At 42.3% G+C, this 25,870-nt stretch overlaps 2 long non-coding RNA genes across 3 annotated transcripts in view; one reads left to right on the top strand and one right to left on the bottom strand.

Moving 5' to 3' along the window:
- The window catches only part of LOC131419963 (uncharacterized), a 43,232-nt gene extending 34,923 nt beyond the window's left edge, over nucleotides 1-8,309 (bottom strand). For both annotated transcript variants that reach the window (XR_009223410.1, XR_009223409.1), the window contains exons 1-3: nucleotides 8,146-8,309; nucleotides 7,726-7,891; nucleotides 3,058-3,167 (exon numbers count right to left, since the gene is read on the bottom strand). This is a non-coding gene — a long non-coding RNA (uncharacterized LOC131419963). The remainder of the gene's footprint in view (nucleotides 1-3,057; nucleotides 3,168-7,725; nucleotides 7,892-8,145) is intronic.
- A 1,301-nt stretch (nucleotides 8,310-9,610) lies between these two features.
- On the top strand, nucleotides 9,611-25,037 carry LOC131419962 (uncharacterized). Its single transcript, XR_009223408.1, has 3 exons — nucleotides 9,611-9,749; nucleotides 18,822-18,982; nucleotides 24,978-25,037. It is a non-coding gene; the product is annotated as an uncharacterized LOC131419962 (long non-coding RNA).
- The last annotated feature ends 833 nt before the right edge of the window (nucleotides 25,038-25,870 follow it).

The raw sequence follows: 25,870 nt of genomic DNA, 5'->3' as shown, positions 1-25,870 counted from the left end.
TAATAATAATTATAAGGGGTAAATAGCCAAAATATATAAGCAAGTCATACAACTCAACAGCACAAAAGCAAATAACCAGATAAAAAAATGGGCAAAGGACCTAAGTTGACATTTCTGAAAAGCCATCCAAATGGTCAACAAGTTTATGAAAATGTGCTCAACATCACTAATCCTCACAGAAACGCAAATTAAAACCACAATGAGGTATTATCACCTCACACCTGTTAGAGAAGGGTGATTATCAAAAAGACAAAAGACAACAAGTGTTGGTGAGGATGTGGAGAAAACAGAACCCTTCTACACTGTTGATGAGAATGTAAATTGGTAGAGCCATTTGGAAGACAGCATGAAGGTTTCTCAAAAAAACTAAAAGTAAAACTACCCTATGATCCAGCAATCCCACTCCTAGGTATATATCCAAAGGAAATGAAATCAGGATCTCAAAGAGATATCTGCACTCTCATGTTCCTTGCAGGATTATTCACAACAGCCAAGATATACAATCACTCTACATGTCCGCTGATGGATGAATGATTAGAGAAGATGTGGTATATATACATACAATGGAATATTATTCAGCCAAAAAAAGGACGGAAATCATGACATTTGCCCCAACACGGATAAACCTTGAGGGCATTAACCTTGAGGGCATTAACGTTAAGTGAAATAAGCCAGACACAGAAAGACAAACACTGTGGGATCTCAGTGGAATCTAAAACAGTCAAACTCATAGAAACAGAGTAGAATGGTGTTTTCTAGGGGCTGGGGAGATGGTAAGTAGGGAGACGTTGGCCAAGGGGTACAAAGTTCAGTTATGCAAGATGAATAAGTTACGGAGATCTAATGTACAGCAACGTGACTACAGTAAACAATATTGTATTGTATTCTTGAAATTTGCCAAGAGGATAGATCTTAAGTGTTCTCACCACAAAGAAAAAAAGGTAACTATGTCAGGTGATAAATGTTAATTAGCTTGATTGTGGCAATGAATTCACAATATATACATATATCAAAACATCAAGTTGTATACCTTAAATGTATACAATTTTTATCTGTCATTATGTATCAATAAAGATGGAGAAAATTCACAACAGCCGTGAACAGACATCTTACTAAGGATATATAGATGGCATATGAACATATGAGAAGATATTTAACATCACTAGCCATTAAGGAAATGCGAATTAAGACCATGAGGAGATATCACTATATAGCTATTACAACCACAAATACAAAAAATAGTGACAATACCAAGTACTAGGAAGGACAGGAAGTAACTGGATTTCTCATACACTGCTGGTAGAAATGGAAAATGGTACTGCCACTCTGGAAAATAGTTTGGCAGTTTCTTCAAGAACAAGACATATACTGACCATACAACCCCAGTCACACTCCTGGGCATTTATCCCAGAAAAATAATAATTTATGTTCACACAAAAACTTGAACATGAACATTCATAGCAGCTTTATTTATAATAGCCTAAGCTCAGAAACAACCAAGAACTCCTTCAATAGATGAATGGCTAAACAAACTACGATACAGTCACACAGTGGAACACTATGTAGTAATAAAAGAAATAAACGATTGATACACACTACAACTTGGATTAATCTCAATCTCACATCAAATATTCTATGATTCCATTTCTATAACATTCTTGAAATGGCAAAATTATAGAGATGAAGAGCAGATTAGTAGTGGGCAAGATCAGGGAAGGTGTGAGAGAGGGACGGGTATGATTATATTATAAAGAGGCAGCATGAGAGAAACATTTGTGGTGATAGAATAGTTCAGTATCTTGATTGTGGTGGTGGTTACATGAATCTCCACATGTGATAAAATGGCACACAGCTATTCACACAATGGTACCAATGTCTGTTTACTGGTGTTGAGACTATATTATGGTTATGTAAGACATAACCATGAAACTTGTGAAGAATACAACTGTGCTAATTCCTATGAATCTATAATTCTGTCAGATAAAAAGTTTTTTAAAAAGTATATGTAAAAGCCAAAACAATCTGAAAACATTTTCTTCTTAAAAAGATAAGCCAGAGATGGAGAAAATGTTTGCAAAACATATATTTGATAAAGTTGTGAACTTCTTCAACTCAACAATAAGATCAAAAAAACCAAACTAAACTCAACAAAAAATGGGCTAAAGACTTGATCAGACACTTCATTGAAGGAGATTATAAATGGTTAAAAAAAAAGCATATGAAAAGAAGTTCAAGACTGTTAGTCACCAGGGAAATGTAAATTAAAACTCAATAAGATAGAAGATACCAACTAAAATGGTTAAAAATAGTTAAGAGTTACCAAAGCATCTGTTGGTAACCAAAGAGCAATGAGAATTCTCAGGCATTGCTCATGGGCATGAAAAACAGTAGAGCCAGCTTGGACACATTTGGCAGCTTCTCATACAGTTACATATAAACTTATCAGAAGACCCAGCAAACCCTCTCCTAGGTATTGACACAAGAGAAATGAAAACATGTAGACACAAAGACTTGTATGTGAATGTTCTCAGCTGCTTTATTCATGACCACCACAACCGGAACAAACCCATGTGTCCATCAACTGAAAGATAACAAACTGTGGTTTATGCACACGAAGGAACACTACTCAGGACAGAAGGAATAAAGTAGTGATACAGACACATGCACTAGTCTCAAAAGCATTCTGCTGAGTGAAAGAAGCCAGACAAAAGAGAGAATATACATTATGATTCCATTGACATGAAAGTCAAGAAAAGGCAAAACTACTGCAATGGAAAGCAGACCAGTGATTGCTCTGAGGGGTCTGAGAGGTAGGGATAGAGGGAGGAGACTCACTGCAAAGGATAGAAGGATCTTTCTGGGATGATGGAAATATTCCAAATCATGATTTTGATTATGGTCATCTACTTTTCATTCTTGAAAAATCACTCATTTGTACACTGAAAAGTGCTGAGTTTTATTTTCTGTTAAATACACCTCAACAAAAGTGATTAACAGTTAAAAAAGAAAAAACAGAATTTGCAGTCTAAAGGCAGTCACATGGTAAGGTCTGCTCACCACGGAGACGAGGTGGCTGTAGCTCTCCAGCATCATCACATCTCTGTACAGGGTCCTCTGTGCAGAGTCCACCTGCCACCACTCCTCCCGGTGAACTCCACAGTCACGTCCTTGAACGACACTGACACCCGTAACAGCACATTTCTAATCAACTTGAGGGTCCAGAGTCAGTGACATGGAGAATACCTTTGGAAACTATGTCTTACTATGTTTACTGTTCAGAATTTAAAACAAAATGCTATAAAGGATGACTATCACGGGGCCCTAATTCTGTCTTATGCTTTGAGGAGACGTACATCATTAGTAAAAAAAAAAAATTATTCTCATGCCGATTTATTTATATTTATTTCTATTTTATACACATATATTGTTACTTAATATAAGGAGGAACATTAATGCCTTATTTTTTTAGGTAAAGTTATTATAAATAGGATTCCTGCATACATTTCTCATACACCAGCAGATTATGCTGAGCGCTCTGCAGACTATACACACCCCAGCCTGGAAATCTGTGCTGGGGTGATAGGGAACCAATAAGAGATACATGTAAGCCCAGGAAGGTATTACACACCACCAGATTTATATTTCAGGAGCAATGCTCTAGAACAGGGTTTTTTCAACATGGCACTACTGACACTGGACCAGATGATGCTATTTTTGTGGAAGACTGTCCTGTGTATTTTAGGATCTTTATCAGTATCCCTGTCTTCTACTGATTAGATGCCAGTAGCATCCCCAGTTGTGACAATCAAAAATATCTCCCAACACTGCCAAATGTCTCCTGGGGAGCAAAATCGACCCTAGTTAGGAACCATTGCTCTATATGATTAGTGGACAATATCTTAAGCAGCAAAACAGAAGACCTAATTTAAGGAATTACTATATTAAGGCAAAACAACAAAGATAAAGAATGGGAAACTAATCCTTATAGGAAACAAAATCTGGTCATTATTTTCTTGTGCAGCTATACACAGAGATGCTGCACAAGCAACTGGGTGGATGCTGAGGCCATACACAGAGACTGGAAGAAAAAAATGAAAGTCAGAGGCTGGGTCACAGTGAGGGAGATGTTCTTCACTTGCACCCAGCCAAAACGCCTGTGGAACATACAGATGGAATTACTTATTTCACTGTCGTTGCATGATTTTGGAGCAGAGAGGGAGGTCTAAAATGAAAATTAGAATTCAGGAGACATTAGTCATTAAGATGCTAACTGAAGTCATCAGAGAAAAAGGGCTTGTTCAGAAAGGACATAGAAACTGAGGAGAGAAAAGGAGTAAGTACAGAATTCAAGTGAATAGCAAAATTTAAGCGGCAGGTAGAAAAAGAAAACAACACGACGGCTGAGAAAAAATTTCTAAATGGTGGAAAGAGACAGCAGAAAGATTCAAGTACTGGAAATTAAGAGAAGAGAAAATCAGAAGCATAAATGATTCCTCTAGTTCAAGAGAACACACTGAGCACACGCAGGAGTCCCTGCCTCCAAAAACACACTCAGGTGAAATACAAAACCTAATATAAAAGTACGACAAAAAAGGAACACAGAGAAACTTCCCAGCAGAAGGCCCAAAAATCTGAACAAATTCTAGAAGATAGAGGATAAGATCCGGTTAGATAAGAAAAACAGGATAATGTTGCCCACAATCTAACACGAACAGAGAAGTGGGCAGAAGGAGCAGGGTGCTGAGGACAGCTCAGAAAGACGTCCAAGCTTCCAGTGAACAAGACCTGGAACAAAGTGTGTGGTGGGAAGAATGATTAACTATCTGAATACAGGTGACATCATTCAAATGAGTGAGGAAAGGCTGGACACTAATGTCACAGGGATAGCTCATTAGAGGCCACCTGGGAAAAGACTGATTTCTCTCTCACACCACAGAGCAGGATAAAATTAAAATGCTTTCAAGATCTATGTAAAAAATAAAATCACATTCCAGAAGACTACACGGAACAATGATTTTATAACATTAGAGTGGGAAACGTGCAACTGTGACTGAAAATCCAGGAATGAGAAAATAAAAAACTGCTAAATTTAACAACATAAAGATGGGGAAAAAAAAAAATCATGACCAAGGCAAAAATACAAAAAACTGTACGCAAAATGTGCAATTTATATCACAGAAAAAGGGCTATGAGGGTATGCTGGATAGTCAGTAAAATGAGCACATGAATAAAACAGGTAAGGGAAGAACAGTTCAACAACAAAGAGATATAGTGAACTTCAAACAAAAAAAGATGTTCCATTTCATTCATGAGAAGAGCAAAGCTTATAGAGAGATCATCTGTAAGTCACATCGGTAAAAATCCAAAGTTTGAGGCACACTCTATTTGCAAGGTTCTGTGGAGGAAACACACGCTCTCACTGTTGGCTCTACCTTCAATTACACCCACAACCTGACCACTTCAAAGTAACTAACACCCTTATGATCATCATTTCTTCTTAGGATTACAGAAATAGCTTCCTATATTGTTCCTGCTTCCACCACTGCCCCATAAAGTCCATCCTCAAACAGCAGACAGACTTATTCTTCTAAATTGTAAATCAAAACCATTCTTTTGACTCAGTAGTATAAAAATGAAAACCCTCAAAACCCTCCATATCACCTAACTAAATGGAAAGAGATACTGTGTTCATGAACTGAAAGACTCATTATGATCAAGATGTTAATTCTCCCCAAATTGATCTATACTACAAATTCTATAGATTGCATGAAATCAAAATCAAAAGCTCAGCAGGGTTTTTTGAAATAGGCAAGCTGATTTCAAAAACTTTCTATAAAGAAGCAAAGGACCTGGAATATCCAAAACAATTTTAAAAATGAACAAAGTTGGAAGACTCGCACTACCTGATTTCAAGACTTACTGTAAAGAGACACTCAACAAGAAAGTGTCGTATTAGCAAAAGCATTAACACAGATCATCAGAAGTAAACAGAGTGCAAAACAGAGCCATACATATACATTGCCGGTCGATTTCCAGAGGTGCCAAAGAAATTCAATGGAGAAAGGACACTCTTGTCAGCAAATGGTGCTGACAGGTGGCTGTGCAAAGCTAGAGAGCACAAATATGGCAAGGGCACGTTCCTCTACTCCCAATGGTTAGAGTCGGCTGCCAGCACAGAATCTGAAGATCCTCAGACCCTGAACTTCTAAGGTTTCAGACTGGGCCAACTAGAACATATTCTGTCCTTTTCTGATTAGCAGGCTTTATACGAAAATAAAACTTAAAAGCTGATCAAAAAAGGAAATTATTTATATAACAGATAAAAAACTTTGAAATCCTAGGAGAATACTATCAGCTCATGAAAATTCATTTAAAACCATAAATAAAAATGAAAAATTTTCTATGAAAATGTTATGACCAAAATTAAACTAAAAAAATACACATCCAGTATAGGCTTATAACTAACAAATTTATTCAATAATCAAAATCTTCAAGCAAAAAATCTTCACAAGGCCCAAATTCACAGGTGAGTTTCACAAAATCTACATGTGACACAAATTTTATCTAAATTATTAGAAAAGAAAAAGCAGGAAAGTGACCCATTTTTTACGAGACTATGACCTTGAGACCATTATTGGATAGAGAAACAAGAAAGTATAGTCTAATCTAGCTGTGGATACAGAAATAAAAATCCTAAATATAGTATTAGCAAAAAGCCTTAGGAAAATATGTAAGAAACAACTTACCACATTTATTAGCAACTAGGATCTATATAGGAATTCAAGTTCATATTAGAAAATCCATTATACTATTTACAGTATTTACAGATTAAAGGAAATAATCCATGGCTTTATTCCAATAGATGCACAAAAGGTAACCAATATAGTGCACTGGACATTCATGACTAACATAAAATCTTAGCAAACTGGTACCTGGAGAGACCCTCCTTACCCTAACAAGGTTACCCACCCAACGCTGACAGCAAACATCATAGTTAACAGTAAAACAGTGTATATTTTCCCTCAAAATTGACTTAATCTATTTCTATTTCTCCTTTTCCATTTCATGCATGGATCCTTCCAAACCTTAAATCTATTACAATACAAAGTGGGAAATGAAGAAAGAGTTCCCCTGAGGGATGTTCATTTTCTGTGGCTCCTGGGACAGTGTAGAGAACTGTGGCTCAGCTGAGGGGACAGAAAGAAGACGGGGGTCCTGAGATTTGACCTGCCTTACAGCTCCTGGATTCACCACCCCAAATCTCAGCACCCCAGTTGGGGATCATCTTCCCCAAAGACATAGGGCCTTGAAAAGGCACGAGATGGATCATGGACAGGCAGCACCACCTGTCTTTGTGAGACTCTGAAATGATCATGGGGCTTAAATCTGCAGTTTTTTACTAAATGACCATAAACTTTTCTCAATTGATATAAGAACGCATGTGTCCTCCTGACTAACATAAAGAAATAAAAACAACAGATTAGTTGAATTAAAGTACACCAAAGGATAAGGCAGTATTTTTCATTGAAATTAGCAGGAAAAATACTCACTATGCATCATTTATCTATTTTTCTCAGTAACATTATTTACCCCCTGGTATAGACAATCCACAGAAAGCCTAGTAAAAGAGAAGAGATGCTTAAAGGTAGAAATTTTTAATTGTTTGTTTCAGCTGTGAGGTACTTCCCAAAAGGCCCTTTTGATGAGACACTTTTGCTGACTTACCTGTGAGAAAGTGAACTGCACTGTTTTCCTTTTGACTCTGTCACAAACAAACTGGGTTTCCCTGGACAAGTCACTGAACTTTTCAGGCCCAATGTCTTTAAAGTTTTCAAGAGAGTTGGAAGTAAATGACTTTGGAAAATCCTTCAAGTATCATCCTCCTGGGATCCTGTGAGATGAGGATAATGGTATTAATGTCACACGTGGTGATGGACACCTGTGACAGCAGCGCAGCATCTGTAACGAGCGGGGGACATTTAAGGGGGCTGGAGACAGAACTTCCTCCCTCTGCCTGGTTATCCCTTACCCCCGGACCTTGCCCTCACAAGCTCTTCAACAAAGCAGCCTTCCCTGAGCAGCCTACCCCTGGGCCACCCCAGCTCTCCCTGCTCTTCTCAAGGACGGCCCGAACTCCCCACTCACAGTGTGGTGGCTCCTGAAGGTGGCATCATCATTAAGTCTGGCTCATTCCGGGCAAGGGGATCAGATCTGCTTCTGACCTTGCAAATCTAGGATCTGCTCCTTCCTGGGCTCTTCTGTCTCTGCCCTGAAGCTCTAGAGAGAGATCTAAGGTCAGAGGGGCGCTCTCTTCTAGGTCAGACTCCTTCACAGAGGCCCCTCCTTCCCACCTCATAAGGGTTGCTTTGTTTTAAGGCAACTGAGACATGGCTCTGAGACACAAATTCATTTTAGGGGCAAAAACTTGACCCTTGGAATTCAATATATCAGACTTAAAAGGCCGCCTGTCAATGCAGAAGGGGCCAGGAACCTCTGTCTGACCTTTGTACCTGAAGAGACACTAGAAATCCCAGAATAGTGGCACATTGTAGGGTTCCATCTGCATTCACTTTCCCTTATACCCCTGGGGATGCGGGGACAGGCCACTTTCCTAAGTGCTGTGACGGCTGCGATGCCAGTCTTAGGCAGGCGTGATATTAGACGAAGCCCGAGACTGAAGCAAGCACACCTGCCCCTGAATCCAAACTCCCTCACTGCTAGCTCCTGACTTGAGCCCATCGTTCCACCCCGCTGAGCCTCGGTTTCTGTTCAGGTGGTTGTGAGGGTACGGTAAGCCTCCAGCGAAAAAAGACAAAGCGTCTTCTAACTATGACAGCAGTTGTCACTTACTCAGGGCTTACTACCTGCCACTTGTCTAAATACTTTACAACGCATGACAGACCTAAGTTCCAAAACGACCCCGTGAGACAGTCATTATTAATATTTTCAGATGAGAACCCTGACCCAGGTTCCCTCTGTCGCCCCTGCTTACAGGTGACAGAGCTGGGACTTACCGGGCCTTTCAGGCTCCAGAGCTCCGGCTCCACCGCAGACCCGGGGTCACCGTCCGCGTTACAAACGCACTCCCACCTCCCCGCCCCCCGCCGCCGACTTGTGCTTTTCTCGGGTCGGGCTGCAGCGGGGCCAGGCACACGGTCCCCGCAGACCCCGGGCCGCCCGGGGCGCCCGCTCCTGACGGGCTCAGCCGCACCTGCGCCCCGGGAGCCCGAGGGGCCGGGTCCCCCAGCGGCCTGGCCCCCGCCGAGGGCCCGCCCGGGCGCACAAAGCGGCGCTGGGGGCGACGGGGTCCCAGAGACTTCCCGCTCCCATCCCGAGGCGTGGGCTCCCGCCCCGCAGCGGTCCCCGAGAGTGTCACCCCGCGGGCACACCCCTTGCTTTCTGAGGAGACTCTGAGGTACCTTAAAAGCTTCCCCGGAGTCCAGGGAAGACGAATGAGGAGGCGGGGCTACGGCTGCACATGCGCAGAAGGAGCCTAGACGCCCCTTCCCACAGTGCCGCGCGGTGAACCGGTAAGATTCGAGACTACGTTTCCCGTAGGCCTCAGCCTCCACGTTTGAGGTCGCTGTTTTAGCGTCTCCGCGTGTCAGAGAGCTGGAGAATGACGGTGTTAAAAGTCTCCTGCGCAAGTTCTCTCAGAGCCCGAAGAGGTTAAGGGTTAAACCTGAACTCTGCCGCCAAATGCAAAGAGTGGTCCTCTGTTGGCTCGTGATTGAAATAGCATATTTTTCGTAAGTCATTTGTAGACAAATTGGGGAAACTTGAATATGGATGGGATATTGAAAATATTAAAATTTCTGTTACTTAGGTGAATTGTGAAAAGTTTTTGGAGTTATGTAGGAAATTTTATTTTGGGAAAAAAAAAGGCATGACGACTGAAGTATGTAGGACTGAAATTATATAGCTGTAAAATTATAATTTTTCAATCTGGGACCTCCACCCCTTTACAGCCACCGGATTCAGCAACCCCTGAGCCCCATCCCAGCGCACTTGGAACCCAGTGTGGAGGTTCTGCTGGGGGTGGAGACAGGGGCTCCAGGTCTAGATGTTTATAGGAAAGCTGTTGGTTTTTAAACATTAACATTGTTTCTTGCAGAATTCTCTTAGTCTTTAAATAAATTTTTATGTTTATTAGCTTGGATTTCCGTGCACATAATGACAAGTTTGCTTGCTTTTTGCTGACGTTTATAATTCTTTGTCATTCTTTAGTGAATTAAAAATATAAGGACAAAAATGCTTGTCAAACTATATTAAAGCAATCTTAATAGATTTTAACATAAAGGTCACTAATGGAGAGAATGTTTTTATTTGTTCATATGTTCGTTTAACAAACATTTATTGAAAACCTGCTGTGCAATAGACATCATTCTAGATGCTGGCACAGCAACATCAAATAAAAGAGATTAAATTCCCTACCCTCTTGGGCCGGCCCCATGTCTTAGTGGTTACGTGCGCGCGCTCCACTACTGGCGGCCCAGGTTCAGATCCCAGGCGCGCACCGAGGCACCGCTTGTCTGGCCATGCTGAGGCGGCGTCCCACATATAGCAACTAGAAGGCTGTGCCACTATGACATACAACTATCGACTGGGGCTTTGGGGAGAAAAGGGGGGGGGGGAAAGGGAGAGGATCGGCAATAGATGTTAGCTCAGGGCTGGTCTGCCTCAGCAAAAAGAGGAGGATTGGCATGGATGTTAGTTCAGGGCTGATCTTCCTCACACACACAAAAAATTCCCTACTCCCATGGAGTTTATGATCAGGGTTGTTGTGGGGACCTATTAGTCAGGGTCCCCTCAAGAAATAGGTGTCAACTGTCGAGGAAAAATGGGACACTCGAGAAGAGTCTAGTAAACAAGGCTCTAAAAAAATGGATAGGGTTGGTGAAGCATCTTGTAACTAGTGATGGTAGGGAGTCATTATCACACCAGGCCTATAGTGAGGGTAGGTAATATTACCAGAACCTGGCACAAAAGGCCACCGTTATGAGAGCTCTGACCTTAGGAAGAGAAACATCGTAATGGCGGTTACATGGCTCTGCACAGAGAGCCAGAGGTATAAATACCCAAACCTCACTTGTTCTCTACCCTCTAATGTCCTAGCCTTGTTAAGCATTTGTAAACCCCATTCAATAACTATTCTGAGAATTCCATCCACATACATCTTCTCCAGACCTTTTTGTCACCAATTTTTCTGTCTTATTCTTGTCTAGCCCCCTGCTATGTGTCAACTCATTCAGCTACTGGACATGAGTCAAGATAAATCTAAACTCAGGACATGTCTCTTCTTCACAAAGTCAACAAACTAAATTTTCTTCCACGGGAAGATTTTCTTTACACATTTTAGAACCACCTCTAGGGAGACTGTAATTGCAGCAGCCATATCTTCCAATGATGTCACCATACGTGGTAGACTCAGTTTGAAGGAGATTCGACTGGTATATATGGCCGCAGGTCTCCCCTGGGGACTTTTAGGGAATTATTAATTATATATACTTGTGGCTAAGTTATGAGGAATTTTGTCAAAGGGATACAGCCTCCCTGTCATTGAAGCCTCCTGTCTATAAAGTAGGATATATCAAGGCCTGGGAAAGAGGATCTGAATCCCTGTTTTGATGACTTGTGTTAGTTTTCTGCCTGCGAGACCCAGAATTTCATATGTATATATAGATATATATCTTAAGAAGTGGCTTAGCAGGGTGCCCATCTATTTCATTTTAATAGACTTCATGATCAAAGAGCCACCACCAAAGATCCCTTCAGGTCACCACAAAAGATGGCTGCACACCAGAAATGCGGAGAGTTTTAAGAAATATTTGTCAGGATCCCATTAAAGAAATATATATTTCATTGGTAGAAAATGCAGCATGAGCTGCTCCTGAGTCCACAGGGAGTACACTCATATTGATACATTTGGCCCTATCCAAACATAGTTATTCATCCTTCCTGGTCTAATTTCCTAAAGACCCATCCTCATATATGCTGCCTATTTCTGCTTGTACTACTGAGCAAGATCTTGAGTTCCTTTTGTGTTTTGTGTTTTTATTTCTGGGTTAGACCTTGCAATTTTCCTCCGAGCATAGCTGGATTTTTATTCCCATTATGGGCCTGGAGTCAGTAAGGGAGGTTGTACAGCAGGTCCTGAGGAGAGTGTGCATCCCCTTTCACGGGTGAGTTATACTAGGATCACCCCTTAGGATTTGGAGAGAGAGAAAAGTGAGAGAACCACTGTCAGAAGTCAGTTAATCTTCACTTCGTTTTCTCAGCTCCGCACGAGCAGTGACTTTTAATAAACCTTAAAGGCCTTAAAATCACATATATATATCTCATTTCTTTTTATTCATTCATTCATAGATAGAGACTTAGGTAGTTTCCATATTTTGGCTTTTGTGAATAATGCTGCAGTGAATGTGGGAGTGCAGGTACCTCTCAAGATAGTGATTTCATCTCCTTTGGATATATACCCGGAAGTAGGAGTATTGGATTATATGTTAGTTCTATTTTTAATTTTTTGAGGAACCTACATACTATTTTCCACAGTGGCTATACCAATTTACATTCCCACCAACAGTGCACCAGAGTTCCCTTTTCTCCACATCCTTGCCAGCATTTGTTATCCCTTCTTTTTTTATAATGGCCATTCTAACAGGTGTGAGGTTACATCTCATTGTGTTTTTGATGTGCATTTCCCTGATGATTAATGATATTGAGCACCTTTTCATGTACTTGTTGGCTATTTGTGTGTCTTATTTGGAAAAATATTTATTCAGGTACTTTGCCCATTTTTTAATCAGATTTTTTTTCGTATTGAATTATATGAGTTCTTTATATATTTTGGATATTAACCCCTTATCAGATATATGGTTTGCAAATATTTTTTCTCATTCCATAGGTTACCTTTTCCCTCTGTTGATATTTTCTTTTTTTGTGCAGATTTTTAGCTTGATGAAATCCCACTTGATGATTTTTACTTTTGTTGCTTGTACTTTTGGTGTCATATCTAAAAAATCATTGCCAACACTGCTGTCAAGGAGTGGTCCCCCTACATTTTTTAATAGAAGTTTTATGGTTTTAGGTCTTACATTTAAGTCCTTAGTCAATTTTGAGTTAATTTTTGTGTCACACATATATATATCACATATTTTATATATAAAATAGAATGTTATTCAGCCATAAGAAAGAAGGAAATCCTACCATTTGTGACAACATGGATGGCACTTGAGGGCATTATGCCAAGTGAAATGAGTCATACAGAGGAAGACAAATACTGTGTGATGTCAATTATATGTGGAAGCTAAAAACATTGAACTCATAGAAACAGAGAGTGGAATGCTGGTTGCCAGGTACTGAGAGGTGGGGAAATGGGAAGATGTTGGTCAAAGGGTACAAACTTTCGGTAATAAGATGAATAAATTCCGGAGATCTAATGTACACATGGTGACTGTAGTTAACAATAGTGTGTTTGATACTTGAAAGCTGCCATGAGAGTAGAGCTTTAATGTTCTCACCATAACAACAACAACGAAATAGAAATTATGTGAGATGAAGGAGCTTTAGCATCCATGCAAATGGGGGGCACTCATTTTGAAGGAGGGCATAGGAGGAGAAGCATCTGCAGAGAAAGATTGCAAGTTCAGTCTGGGAGTGTTGAGTTTGGGTGCCTTTGTAAAATCCAAGGCACTGTACTACAACAGAATATACACAGGAGGGAAACCACGAGACTACTGAGTCACGAAAGTTTAGTAAAGAGAGTGTCTCCAAGAGGAAGTTATGATCCACAGCCGCTGTGGGGCCAAGTGAGACAAACATGGAAGGTGTGGATTAGGTTTAGCCGTAAGGAAGTCACTGGAGACCTTGGCAAGTGATGTTTCAGTGGAGCGGTGGGGCGAGGAGCCAGACTGCATTGCGCTAAATGAGCGGGAGGTGAGGAAGCAGAAAAAGTGAATATAAACAAGTATCAAGAAGTTCGGGGCAGTCAGGGGAGGGAGAAGTAGGGCAGCACCTTCAGGGGGAGATGGAGAGGGAGGGTTTTATGTGATGTGGGAGAGAGCTGGGCATGTTTCAGTGCTGACAGTAAAAGGCCCATTTTCCTACTGAGGAAATTTTTCTCTTCTCTGGCTCCTGCCTCTGTCTAAACGTCTGTGTGGTTCCTGGAAATCTCAGAGCAGGTCTTTTAGGAGCATCAGAATTCTCGCTCACTAATCCATCATCAACTAACTCTTAACAAGCAGCTTTTGTTGTCAGCTCATAAGCCCACATTCCCCTCTGACGACTTTCTGGATGCTCACACTCACATGGGATCAAAACATCTCTCAGATTTGTTAACCGGGGCAAATAGAGCAAAACTAATCTTCCCACATCTCAGATTGGCCTGTATATGAGTTCAAACTGAGAAATTAACGTTTTAGACCAATCTTGAAAGATCTGAAGAAATCGTTATTTATGACTAATATTAATCACACATTTAGTTACTGACTATATTTACTTCACTATTATTTATTGATTGCCTACTATATAGCAGGCGTTTGGCATGAAACACCTAAAGATGACCTGAAAGTCTTGATTTTTAAGTATTTTACGTTTTGTGGATAAATTTCTGAGGTTCATGATGATTTTCTACATTTTTGGTACAATGTCTCTGCTATGTCAAACAGTGCTCTTTAAGGCATAGCTGAAACTTTTTTTGATACCTACATCCAGATCCCTTTCTACTTCTAAAACAGCTCCGCTGTGTGATTCTTACTAGGAAAACAGGGCCCCACTTCCCACTGTGGGAGTTGATGCCTTCTCCCGATGACCACTGAAAGCTGAGATGTGGACGACTGGCCTGGAATCAGCCAGGGGGTCCTCTCACCCAGGGTGTCACATCCTGAGGGAGGGGTAGGACACCCCAGGGACACTGAGAATCACTCTTGGTGTTGGCAGCAGTCCTGAGTGTCCAGTGGTGTCCACGGCCTCAACCTGAGCAGCCTGCTCCTGGGAGCTGGCCCTGGTGTGTCCCCGGCTGCCCGGCCCCTCTTAGTCCCCACCTCTGCTCTGAGCCAGCTTCCTGTGGAATCACTGAGCTCTCTGAGACTCTGCTAAGAAAATTCTCTTCCGCTTAGGTTAGCCAAGGCAGCTCCTGTTGTTTGCCATCAAGAACCCTGCCTGATTCGGAGGGTCACAATGGAATATGAAGCCACCAACAAAACCATTTACATTCCGCTAACATTTGTGGACTGCAGGCATTGTGCTAAATGCTTTAAGTAAACGATGTCACCAAGTCCTCCAAACAACAGGGTGAGGCAGGCATGTGGGTCTGTTCTTTCAAGTATCATCTTAAGGGCCTCCTCTTCTATGAGGGCTTTTCTGACCTTTGAAACTGGCAAACAATTAGCCATTGATGATTAGGTAGCCAGTAACTAAAGTTTCTCTTCTTTTTTGCGATTACCAATTATAGCTTTTAGTTGTTCACTCTCCCGTTGTTAACTGTGCTGCTTAGGCAATATGCTATCTGACTCCAATGAGGTTCCTATAGATAACATTTCCCTGGTGCCTGGGTCACCAAGGTAATGGGTGTTTGAGCTGTTTTTCAGGAATTAGGAGCCCCTTGTCCAGTTCAGGCCAGTTGAGACCACCAACCCATAAACTGGCCCCTTATCAGATGCCTGATAAGTGACTTTTTGATGTCAAGAGGCTAAAAACTCCACCCTCAGATCATGCTAACGCCACTATTTTGTGAACATGCATCCTATGAAGAGGCGTGAGGTTTGACTATGCTTGCACAGATCATCACCTACATCACCTCTCCTCACCTCCAATCATCTATCTCCACACTTCAGACGACCTTGCCCTCTATCCCATAAATGTCTCTAAGCCCCCATTTTCAGGAAGGCAGATTTGAGACTCATCCTCCCATTTCCTCACTTGGCTGCCTTGTGATTAAAACTCTCTCTCTGCTGCAATCTCATCATCTCAGTGATTGGCTTCCCAGGCAATGGGCAAAAATGAACCTGGTTCAGTCACATCTCCTCTGCCTCTTGCAGGTGGACTTGATTCCTCCTTTGTGTACATTCTATGTCCTATAAAGAGGAGAGAATGTGTGTGTGTATATATATATAAAGTATGTGTATAATATCACATTATATGATATATTCTATATAATATGTGATATATATATTTTCTATTTCCCTACACTTACTGTGCTCTTACTATGTGTCAGATACTGGGCTTCGCAGTTCACTCACATTATCTCATGCCATTCCCACCAGAACTTTATGAGTTGGATTTATTATCTATTTTACAGAAGAGGAAATGAGAACAGGAAAGGTTAGGTAACTTTTCAAGGCCTTACCTGTGAGTCACATAGTAGAGATGTGCACGTGGTCCATTTGTTCTGTTCTGAATTCTGACCCTCTGCTCTTATGAACGGCCTGCACGGCCTCAACACATCCTAGGGTTAGTGCTCCCTCCTGCTCTGGACTGAGGCACAGTCTGCCTGTCACTTGTCTTTTTTTCTCACTGGCCTGGGAAGGAAGGCAGATCTCTGTTCCTTATGGCACGTCATCCATTCCTCTGCCTGTGTCAGACACCATGAGCCCAGGATTGTACTCTATCCCAGTGAGCCATCTCAGGAACCCCTCCCCCCTTTCTACAGGAAGTCACTCCCAGGTGGTTAGAGATGAATCCTATTTGCCAGTCCTGGCCTAGATCAACGCCTCTCACACAAATGTGCTGAGCAAATTGTTGTTAGTGTGTTGCTATTTTCTTCATTTTACAGATGAAGAAATAATAATTAGAGAAGTAAATAAAAGCCATTCAGCTGGGGATATTCGTGCCCACCTCACTGGGTTTTTGTGAGGGTTCATTGAATTAATGCCCATAAAACTTCAAATCGTGTCTTGGCACAAGGTGAGTTAGTTATTAGCACTACTCCTCAAATGCACACAAGTTGTATACAGAATAGGCAAATCCACAAAGAGAGAAAAACTGTCGGTGGTTGCAGGGGCTGGGTGTAGGGAGGAATGAAGTGTGACTAATTAATGGGTATGAGGTTTCCCTTTGGGGTGATGAAAATATTTAGAACTAGATAGAGGTGGTGGTTGCACAGCATTGTAAGTGTACTAAATGCCGCTGAATTATACACTTCAAAATGGTTAATTTTATAGTATATGAATTTTCCCTCTGTGGGGGATCAGAATTGGCCACCGAAAAATGTGTATTTTTGCCGTGATTATTTTTAAGGACAAAAAAAACTCTGAAAGAAACTTTAACCTTCCCCTCTAACTGCCTAAAAAATTTAAGAGAGAAAGCATGTTCCAGGAAGGAGCTAATGCTGTAAGATAACTATAGTGTGATGTAAAATGTGTCTCTCAGGTCACATTGTCTATAGGTAGCCCAGTTGCATTTCTAACTCCATGTAAATTGCCTTCCTCCCCTTTGAGGACCCAAACTACTACCCCCAACATCCTCCTTTGTCTTTAGCTGAAGATGGTATTTAAGGTGAGGGCTTTGGCCATTCTGGTGAGTTACTCAGTTTTCCTGGGTTTCTCCCATGTATACATGTTATTAAACTTTGTTTGATTTTCTCCTATTATTCTGTCTCATGACAATTAAATTCTTAGACCAGCTAGAAGGACCTAGTGGGTAGGGGCATTGTCTTCCTCCCCTACTCCTCAACTGAAAAAAAAGAGTCACAGAGGTTGTAATGGATGGGGCAGGACCAGGGAGACCCTGGGAGTGAGTGCTGCCTTACATTGTGCTCTCTGGGCCCCTAGCTCACCTCACCTAGGCCCAGCCCTGGTGATGTAGCCAGAATTTGGACCCAAGCCTTTAGTTCTCTAAGTGTTTTTTCCACTTCAATATGTAGCATTAGAAATCAGGGGAAGTCCATCCTCATTGATGGATAGTTGTGATCTGAGTGCTGATAACTGCAGATGGAGAGGAGTGTCCCCACCTCAGGCAGGAAAACAAATGAATTTTTAAGGCCCTTTATAGTTTAGCAAGCAGGTTTAGAGAACAATGAGTTGCAAGTAATAGGAACTTCCGTCCCCTGAGTAACCCACCTAATGTGCATAGTAAAGGGACTCAAGGGGAGGGGTGGGCCGGGAAGGAACTCCTGAAAGTTCACAGTCAGAAACCCCCTCCTGCACTTGGGTCTGCCTTACTGACTGCAAAGGAAACTCAAAGACTTCAGAACTGCATCTATCAAACACAAAGTGACATCATTCTCCTCCCTGCTCTGTAAGCAGCTCCGCTGAGCTTGCTGGGGCACTGACCGGGCTGCTGACGGCCGCTGAGCCTAGGCTAACTAGACTTTAGGGTACAGTCATGACTTGGCCATTAAGCCTGAAGCGACTGGGAGAGTCCTCGTGAAAACAAACAGAATCTCAGATCTCCCATTGCTAATCTGCTTGCAGTTTGCTTTATTTATAACTGTCGATGTGTTGCAGGGACAACTCGTTTTGTAAACACAGCTACCTCACTGCTCATTAGTAAACAAGGAGATATTAATAAACAGCCACCTCTCACTTTAAGGCAACTTGACCTATAGAACTTGGCCAAGAATTAAGCAGCAAAAGGAGGTTTTAATTTATTACATGTTGTTCTTGTATTGTTTTTAAAGGGATTCTGAGATGGCCTTGACCTGATTTCTGGGTCAAGTGGGAAGCCAATGTCCTAGTGGGCAGCCCAGATGTCCACCATCGATCTCCTTGTGGCCTGGCGCTGATACACCAGTGGAGCAGAGAAGGCACAGGGGTTACTTCTATTGCTTATAAAACCTTTAAGACATCTTGAAAACCTTTTCAGATATTTTTTCTTTCTTTCAGCATGCGTTATGAACCTTCAGCCTCTGCCACTGGAGATATAGAGGTAAACGGCACGGTTTCTGCCTCCAAGATCTAACAATCTAATGGGAAGATGGTCACTGGAAAAGCTAACTGTAATGTAGGTGATGAAGAGCATTCTAAAGTTTGGGGACAAGTACCAGGTGAGCAGAGGAGAGGGGATGTTTAATTACATTGGCCAGCCTGGGAATAGGGGGTGCGGTACGGGGCGAGATTAGTGAGGGGTTGAGAGAAGAGATGACATTTAAACTGGACCTTGACAGATTTCTTTGGACAATGAAGGGAGTGGGAATGTGTGCATGTTTTGTGTGTGTGTGTGTGTGTGTGGTGTGTGTGTAGTGGGGACAGGGAAGAAAGTTTTCCAGAGCAATGGAGGAACACAAAACTGTGCTGAGTTGAATTTAGAAAGAGACAGAGACTTAGATGATTGGAACGTGGGAACCAACTGGAGGGCGGGTTGGGGAAAGAATTAGTTGGACAAATCTCACTTACCTATCTCATCAATGAGAAAGAACAAAGACGTGGAAAGTTTAGGTGGCCCACTTTAAGTTCACAAAATAAGAATGCAGAGAGTAATGGAAAAATGATGCAAAGGGGAAAAGTGATCCTTTGGGCTGCTAAGAAGGACAATGCTTTCTGTTTTTCCTAGAGTATAGATGATTTTGTCATGATTTTAGAAAATATCCCATTGAGGGCCTGTCTTAGCAAAGATGTGAAAAGAGCTGTTTCTTTAATGGTCTGTGCAGACATGTCCATGTGGGTGAAGCGGGCTGAGGCTGTGGCCTCCATTTGTGAGCTCACACAGGATCACTGTGTCTTCAGCTTTCATTTTCAGCATTTTTATTTCCAGATTTGTTTTGGTGATTAATTTTTATCCTATGATGCTCTATATTCATTTTAGGTGAATAATATTTGTGTGTAAATACATTTTTTATACTCTTAAGGCTATTTCATTGGTCTGAGGTTAGTTTTCTCTCCTTGAGGGATGTAATTCCATTTTTGCCGGGAGACTCAATGGGGAAATTCTACTTTATCATCAGTTTTCTGTAATTTGAGTCTTATATATCAATTACAATTGTATTTGCCAGAATTTAGAAATTGAAATATACTGTATGTGCTGAACATCTGCCATTTGCCAATCCCAATGAGCTTTTCACCTGTCTCCATCCTGCTCTGTGTCCAGCACCTTCTTTGCCCATCGATGCCCAAGGCGCCAGCAAACCAGAGAGAAGCTCAGCTCCATCCCTCCCTGGGCTTGGGCAACCTTCCCTCCCCTGTCCTCCGGCAGGCCTAGGGGTGCTAGGGCTCCCCATTGTTGCGAGCTCAGGGATTCACCATCTGTTTGGCTTGCTTCCCTCAGTCCTGCCCACAGCTGTGCAAACTCCTCAGTTGTTCTCTTTGAACATTCCCCGTTTCCTGCAGGACACGACTGATGCTTTACTTATGTTCACAGAAAGTATATTGAAGATACATATATGATGCTTTGCATTCATATAGTAATTTTATTAAATAAACAATTCAGTGGGGTACAATTAGGAAACAGCTTTTTTCTTTACATTAAAATATAATGTAAAACCTTAAAAGTGGTCCCACAACTAACAGTGTTCTTTAGGACTTTGTCTTCTTCACCTCTTTGTGTTTTTTTTTTTTTTTTTTTTTTTGCTGAGGAAGATTTGCCCTGAGCTAACATATGTGCCAATCTACCTCTATTTTGTATGTGAGGCACCACCACAGCGTGTCTGCCAAGTTGTTTAGCGAAATTTGGGCTGCCAAAGCAGAGTGCCCCGAATTTAACCACTAGACCATGGGGCTGGCCCCAAGTTTAGTACCCTTTAATACTTTCTGAGTGGCTGTGTCTAGTGCCCCCCAGGAGGACACTGTCACCTGTTTCAACAGCTTTGAGGCTTTAGTTAAAATTGTGAGATGTCAGGAAATGTCTAATCTTACATCCTATTATGTTTGCATGTATTGAAAGGCATATTAAGAAAGAAAAAGAGGACTATAGATGGAAGGAAGGAAGTGAGAAAAAGGAAAAGTTACCAAAAAAATAGAGGGAGAGAAAAATAAGGGAAAGTAGAAAGAGAGACAGAACAAGAAACAAGACCCCTGACCTAGATGTCTTGTAATTCTTGCTCATGTCTTGTCTTGTATTAGTTGACTCTCAGTCGATCACTGCCCTTGCATGCCAAAGTATCTTTCATTTGGAAAGAGTTCAATGTACTAAAATAAGTGATAATTCGGAAAAGAAAAATAGGCCTTTAGGAACACTGTACTAAATTTAAATTGCTAAAACTTATTGTTTAATTGTAGCGGACACTGAAATTGTCGTCTAACATCCATGCCAGCTTACTTGAGTGACAACCATGAAGTTTACGAGGGATAAACCTTACCTTCAGATCCAGAGGAGGGCCCTGCTTGGTCTAAGCCACTCAGAATAATCCCATTTTCCTGTCATAGTGATTGATAGGGTTTAAACCAGTCAGAGCATAGCATTCCCCTAGCTACAGAGATTGTATCCAGATAGCCCAATCAGAGTAAAGCTTGGGACTTTGGTATGATGGTTCTAAAGACTGGCGTTAGCCTTTGCTCTGCGCTTGGATGTGAATGTGGAGCCACCACGAATGCTGCTGGCAGTCATTTTATGAGGCCAGCCCAAGAACAAAGCCAACATTTGAAGGCAGACAGAAATGAGAGAACTGCAGAAAAACTGAGCCAGAGCCTGGACCAAACCATGAAAATCCTGTGGACTTTTCAGTTACAGGAGCCAGTAAATTCACTTAATTGTTTAAGGCAGTTGAATAGCTTTTCTGTTATTTGCCCCAGAAATAGTCCCAACTGATAATACTTTTGTTGCATGTGAGTAATTTAAACTGAATTGAAGCTTACAGTCCTCATTCAAAGACAACACATTTATAGCTTCTGAATATGAATACATTTATAGTTTCTGTTATATACACATCGTGAAGGATCAAAACTAAAATCCCGAAAGCTGAACCTCACTGTCTCATTCACACAGAATAAGGGCTACGGAATGTCAAGGAAAACAAACCTTTAATATTAAAGTTGCTTGAAGATAAAGGAAAAATTATAGATGATACAGAGCTGAAATAGTCTGAAAGAACGACAGCTACTTTGACATAAACTTCTGCCAAGCTGGCAGAATAGAAATGAAGGAAAACTGATACCAGTTTAAGTCTACTATGTATTTGCCAGTTACTTTCATGTACATTATCACACTGAGTTCTTACAATAATCTTCTGAGGTTGCTATTATCCCCTCCCCCATCTCCCCCCATTTTACATTTGTGGAAACAGGCTCAGAAAGGAAAAGTGATTTGTTAAGATCATATAGTTCTTTAGTATCAGAGGCAGGATTTGAGGCCAGATTATGCTCTTTCTACAACCTAGCTGTTTCTTTATAGGATATAGTAGCAAACGACAGAGTCTGTGATGCCAGCCAGAGTTGGAGCAACTTAGCTGAAACCATCATACACTGGTGTCAGAATGCAGTTAGCAGTTGCTTCGTATGCTGGAGGTCTGTTATGTCGCACACGCTAAGCTTTAGCTTCTCAGTATTATTTAATTTACAAACAAGTCTGGCCCATTGCCTTGGGAACAGCAAACACAAGGGAAGCATTGGATTCAGTGGTGGTTGCTTCCACAGAACCTAACCAAACATAGGATGCCTTACTCTGACACGCTGCTTCCTTCCCGTTTTCCTAAAAAGGTTCATGAACCCTCTGCCAATGAGATAAGTGTTGGGGAAGATGAGTTTCTGCATTGTCATTGTAGGATTGCCTTTGCAGCTGAAACTTCACCACTTAGTCAAGCCCTCCCCTGCCATCTGCTTGGCTCCTCAACTGCTGCAGAAGTTGAGAGGAGCTGCTGAAATTACGGAGAACTGTATCTGTGACAGAAATTCCACGCCGTGAAATCTCCTCTCATTCTCCCAGCTGTCTCGCAGTGGCTCCAGAAGGCCACACCTTTAGGCTCACCAGGGGACTGTCGCAAGGTACCAGGTCTTCAAAGGCAGCTCGTTCATCAACAGATCACTGTTCACAAAAATTCATCCGAACCAACCTCATAACCAATCCTTGAAAACTCACCTTGTCCCCAGCGCTGGGCCAATCGAGTCTTTAGAGAGACTGAGAGACTTTAAGGAAACCTCTAACAGGTTTGATGACTCAGTATCATCTTAGTCCATTGGTGTAGGTGACAGTGACTTGCTGGTGCACAGTAGGCATTGTTCTTCAGGCCTAATTGTTAGACTCTTCCCCAGTTTTTGTGAGCAAACCCACTCTCGGGTGCTGCTGTTGTAGAATGACATCCCTCTCTGTTCTCCCTGTGCTCAAGTCTTTAGTTTATCAAGGACTGAAGTGCTTTTATTATCAGTTCAGCCCTTGTAAAGGCCTGAGGAAGTCTTTGATACTTGCTTCCACGTCTCCCTAACATTTACTCCTTCATTTTTCATTCATTCATTCATTCAATATGTTTGGTCATTAGAGAATTTTTGCCAGGTATTACTGCTGGTCATGGAGATTCAGTGTCTTAGGTCATGCTCCCTAGATGCAGAGACTGAGATGGGAATTGTTATGCAAGTGGTACACTGAGGGAATGCCATAAAGGGAGGGGGGAAACAGCACAGGGCAGGGGAAGAGCTGGGCACTGGAGTGATTTCAGGGGCCACCTGGAGAGTGAGTTGTACATACAGGTTATTCTCTCCATCACACGGGGGCTGGGCTGTCAGACCCCTGCTACCAGGCACTGATGGCTATAGACCCACTGGGGGTGGGATGGGTGGAGGCTGCTGTAAACCCCCAAGCACCCCAGACAGTCTGTCAGGCAAGGACAGTTCCTCTAGAGACTTGAGGTGTGAGCCAGTAGTGGCCAACCCGCTGACATCTGGGGGTGAGTGCGCCCAGTGACAAAGGATCTGGGTGGGGCGTAAAGAGCGTCTGCTGCACCATGATACCTGGTGCTTAGTCTCTGAGTGACTCCATAGAAATAGGTGGTGACAGCGCTCTGCACAGGAGGAGCAGATAAACCAAGCCAGGCGTGAGCATGTTGGGGGAGGGGGCGGAGGGGAAACAGGGGTGGTTGTCAAGGAACATTCCCCAAGGCAGTGACTCTTACACTGAGTCCTGAAGGGTAAGGCAGATGATGGGAGAGGAGGAAGTTTCAGGCAGAGAGCACGAGCATGAACATCGGTGCACAGGGCTGCGTCATGACTTCTGTGTGCCCTGGGCGCTTTGGCCTCTCCTGGGCCCCCTCCTCCATAAAAAAATACATAAAAAATTGCATTTTATGACTGCATTGCTATAAGTATGAATATAATCCAGGTTGGATTTTCTTTAGATTTTGAAAGAGATTGAAACATTTTCATGGGCCCCTAAAAGTACCCTGGCCCTGTGCCTCTTGTGCCTCATGGACACATGGGCCCCGTTAGTGAAGGGAGGAACGTGTGGGAAGGAACCCTGAGTGGTTCAGCGCTGCTGGATGCTAAGTGTGCGGCTGTTTCTGTCTCCCTGCCTTTCCTCCCTTCCCCTGCCTGCACTTCAACTGACCCTTATCACCTTCTCCTAAGACATGCTCTGCTGAGACTGGACTGGGATGAACAGTGTCTCCCCCAAACTCATATCCACTTGGAACCTCAGAATGGCATTACTTAGAAATAGGGTCTTTGCAGACGTAATTAGTCAAGTTTAGGTGAACATCCTGGAGTAGAGTGAGCCTTAATCCAAGGACTGGTGTCCTTATGACAGAAGACACGGAGAGAAGAAGGCCATGTGATGATAGAGGCAGAGATCGGAGTGGTGCAGCTACAAGCCAGCAAATGCCAAGAATTGCCGGCATCCAGTAGAAGCGAGGAGAGTTCATGGAACAGATTCTTCCCTGGAGCCTTTAGAGGGGGCACAGGCCTGCCGACACCTTGCTGTCGAATTTCTAGCCTCCAGAACTGTAAAAGAATACATTTCTGTTGTTTAAGCCACCCAGCGTGTGGAACTTCATTATGGCAGCCCTGGGAACCTAGTCCAGACTCTCTGCAGAGCGTCTCCTCTGAATCTCAGGTGTCCCTGGTTAGGACTCTCTGGGCACTGTTGGGCCCACTCAGTGACTCTTTGCTCCTTGCTTTCTGCAGCCACTGTCCACTTCCCAGCACTGATAGTCCCTCAGTGCTGAAGAGCAAGCAGAGGAATGTATAGACCGGGGAGGTGGTAAGGTAGCTTTTATCTCACCAGAGTCCTGTCCTTTCTTCATTCATTGCATCCCACTTACGATCAGTAGTGCTGGATGCTAGAAGAAAATGGAGCAATGTCCTCAGAGTTCCAAAGAAAAATGTTTGCTCTTGAGGACAGGAGGAGGAGAGGAAGCTAGATGCCTTTATTGTTTAATATCTTTCCTTTATCCCTGATTCAGAAAGAATAGCCGTAAATACCCTGTCCATAAAACCAGGCTTTTCCAGTTTTGTAGCCATTTAACACAAAAAATTGGTTAATGTGTAAAACAATAGGTTGCATGTGTACTACATGCAAATGTGAAGACGATACACTGCAATATCTCATAAACTATGTACTACTGGAGGGGAAGGACCATATCTTTTTCTTCTTGATGCTCAGCGTCTGGTACAGGGCCTGGAACATCATAATCTTCCAGGAAATATTGGTGAATGAATTAATCTGCCATTGCACTGATCACCAAGGTGATTTAGCTCATCAGGGCCGCTGGGCAGATGTCCCTGCCTGCATCACGTGCACAAATCCTAAAGGGGCGTCTTTTGGATGGGACCATGATTTCATTGGTGGGGGGTATATGAATGAATAGCTATGTTCTCCAGGTGGTACCTCCAAACAAGTTCTCAAGATCAAATACTCTCTACTTATAGGTCAATACACTTAAAAAAGGCACTCACCTTCATGTACAGTAACATGAGTACAAAATTACAATTTTACCAATAAAAATTTTTGTTTGTGATTGAAAACACTTCATTTCTAGTAGGTTTACTGGATATGGAAGGTAGTTTTAACATTCACT

The sequence above is a fragment of the Diceros bicornis genome, chromosome 22 (genome assembly GCF_020826845.1).
Source record: "Diceros bicornis minor isolate mBicDic1 chromosome 22, mDicBic1.mat.cur, whole genome shotgun sequence".
NCBI lineage: Eukaryota > Metazoa > Chordata > Mammalia > Perissodactyla > Rhinocerotidae > Diceros > Diceros bicornis.
The sequence above is the reverse complement of the archived record's forward strand: the minus strand, read 5'-3'. Positions and strand labels throughout refer to the sequence as shown.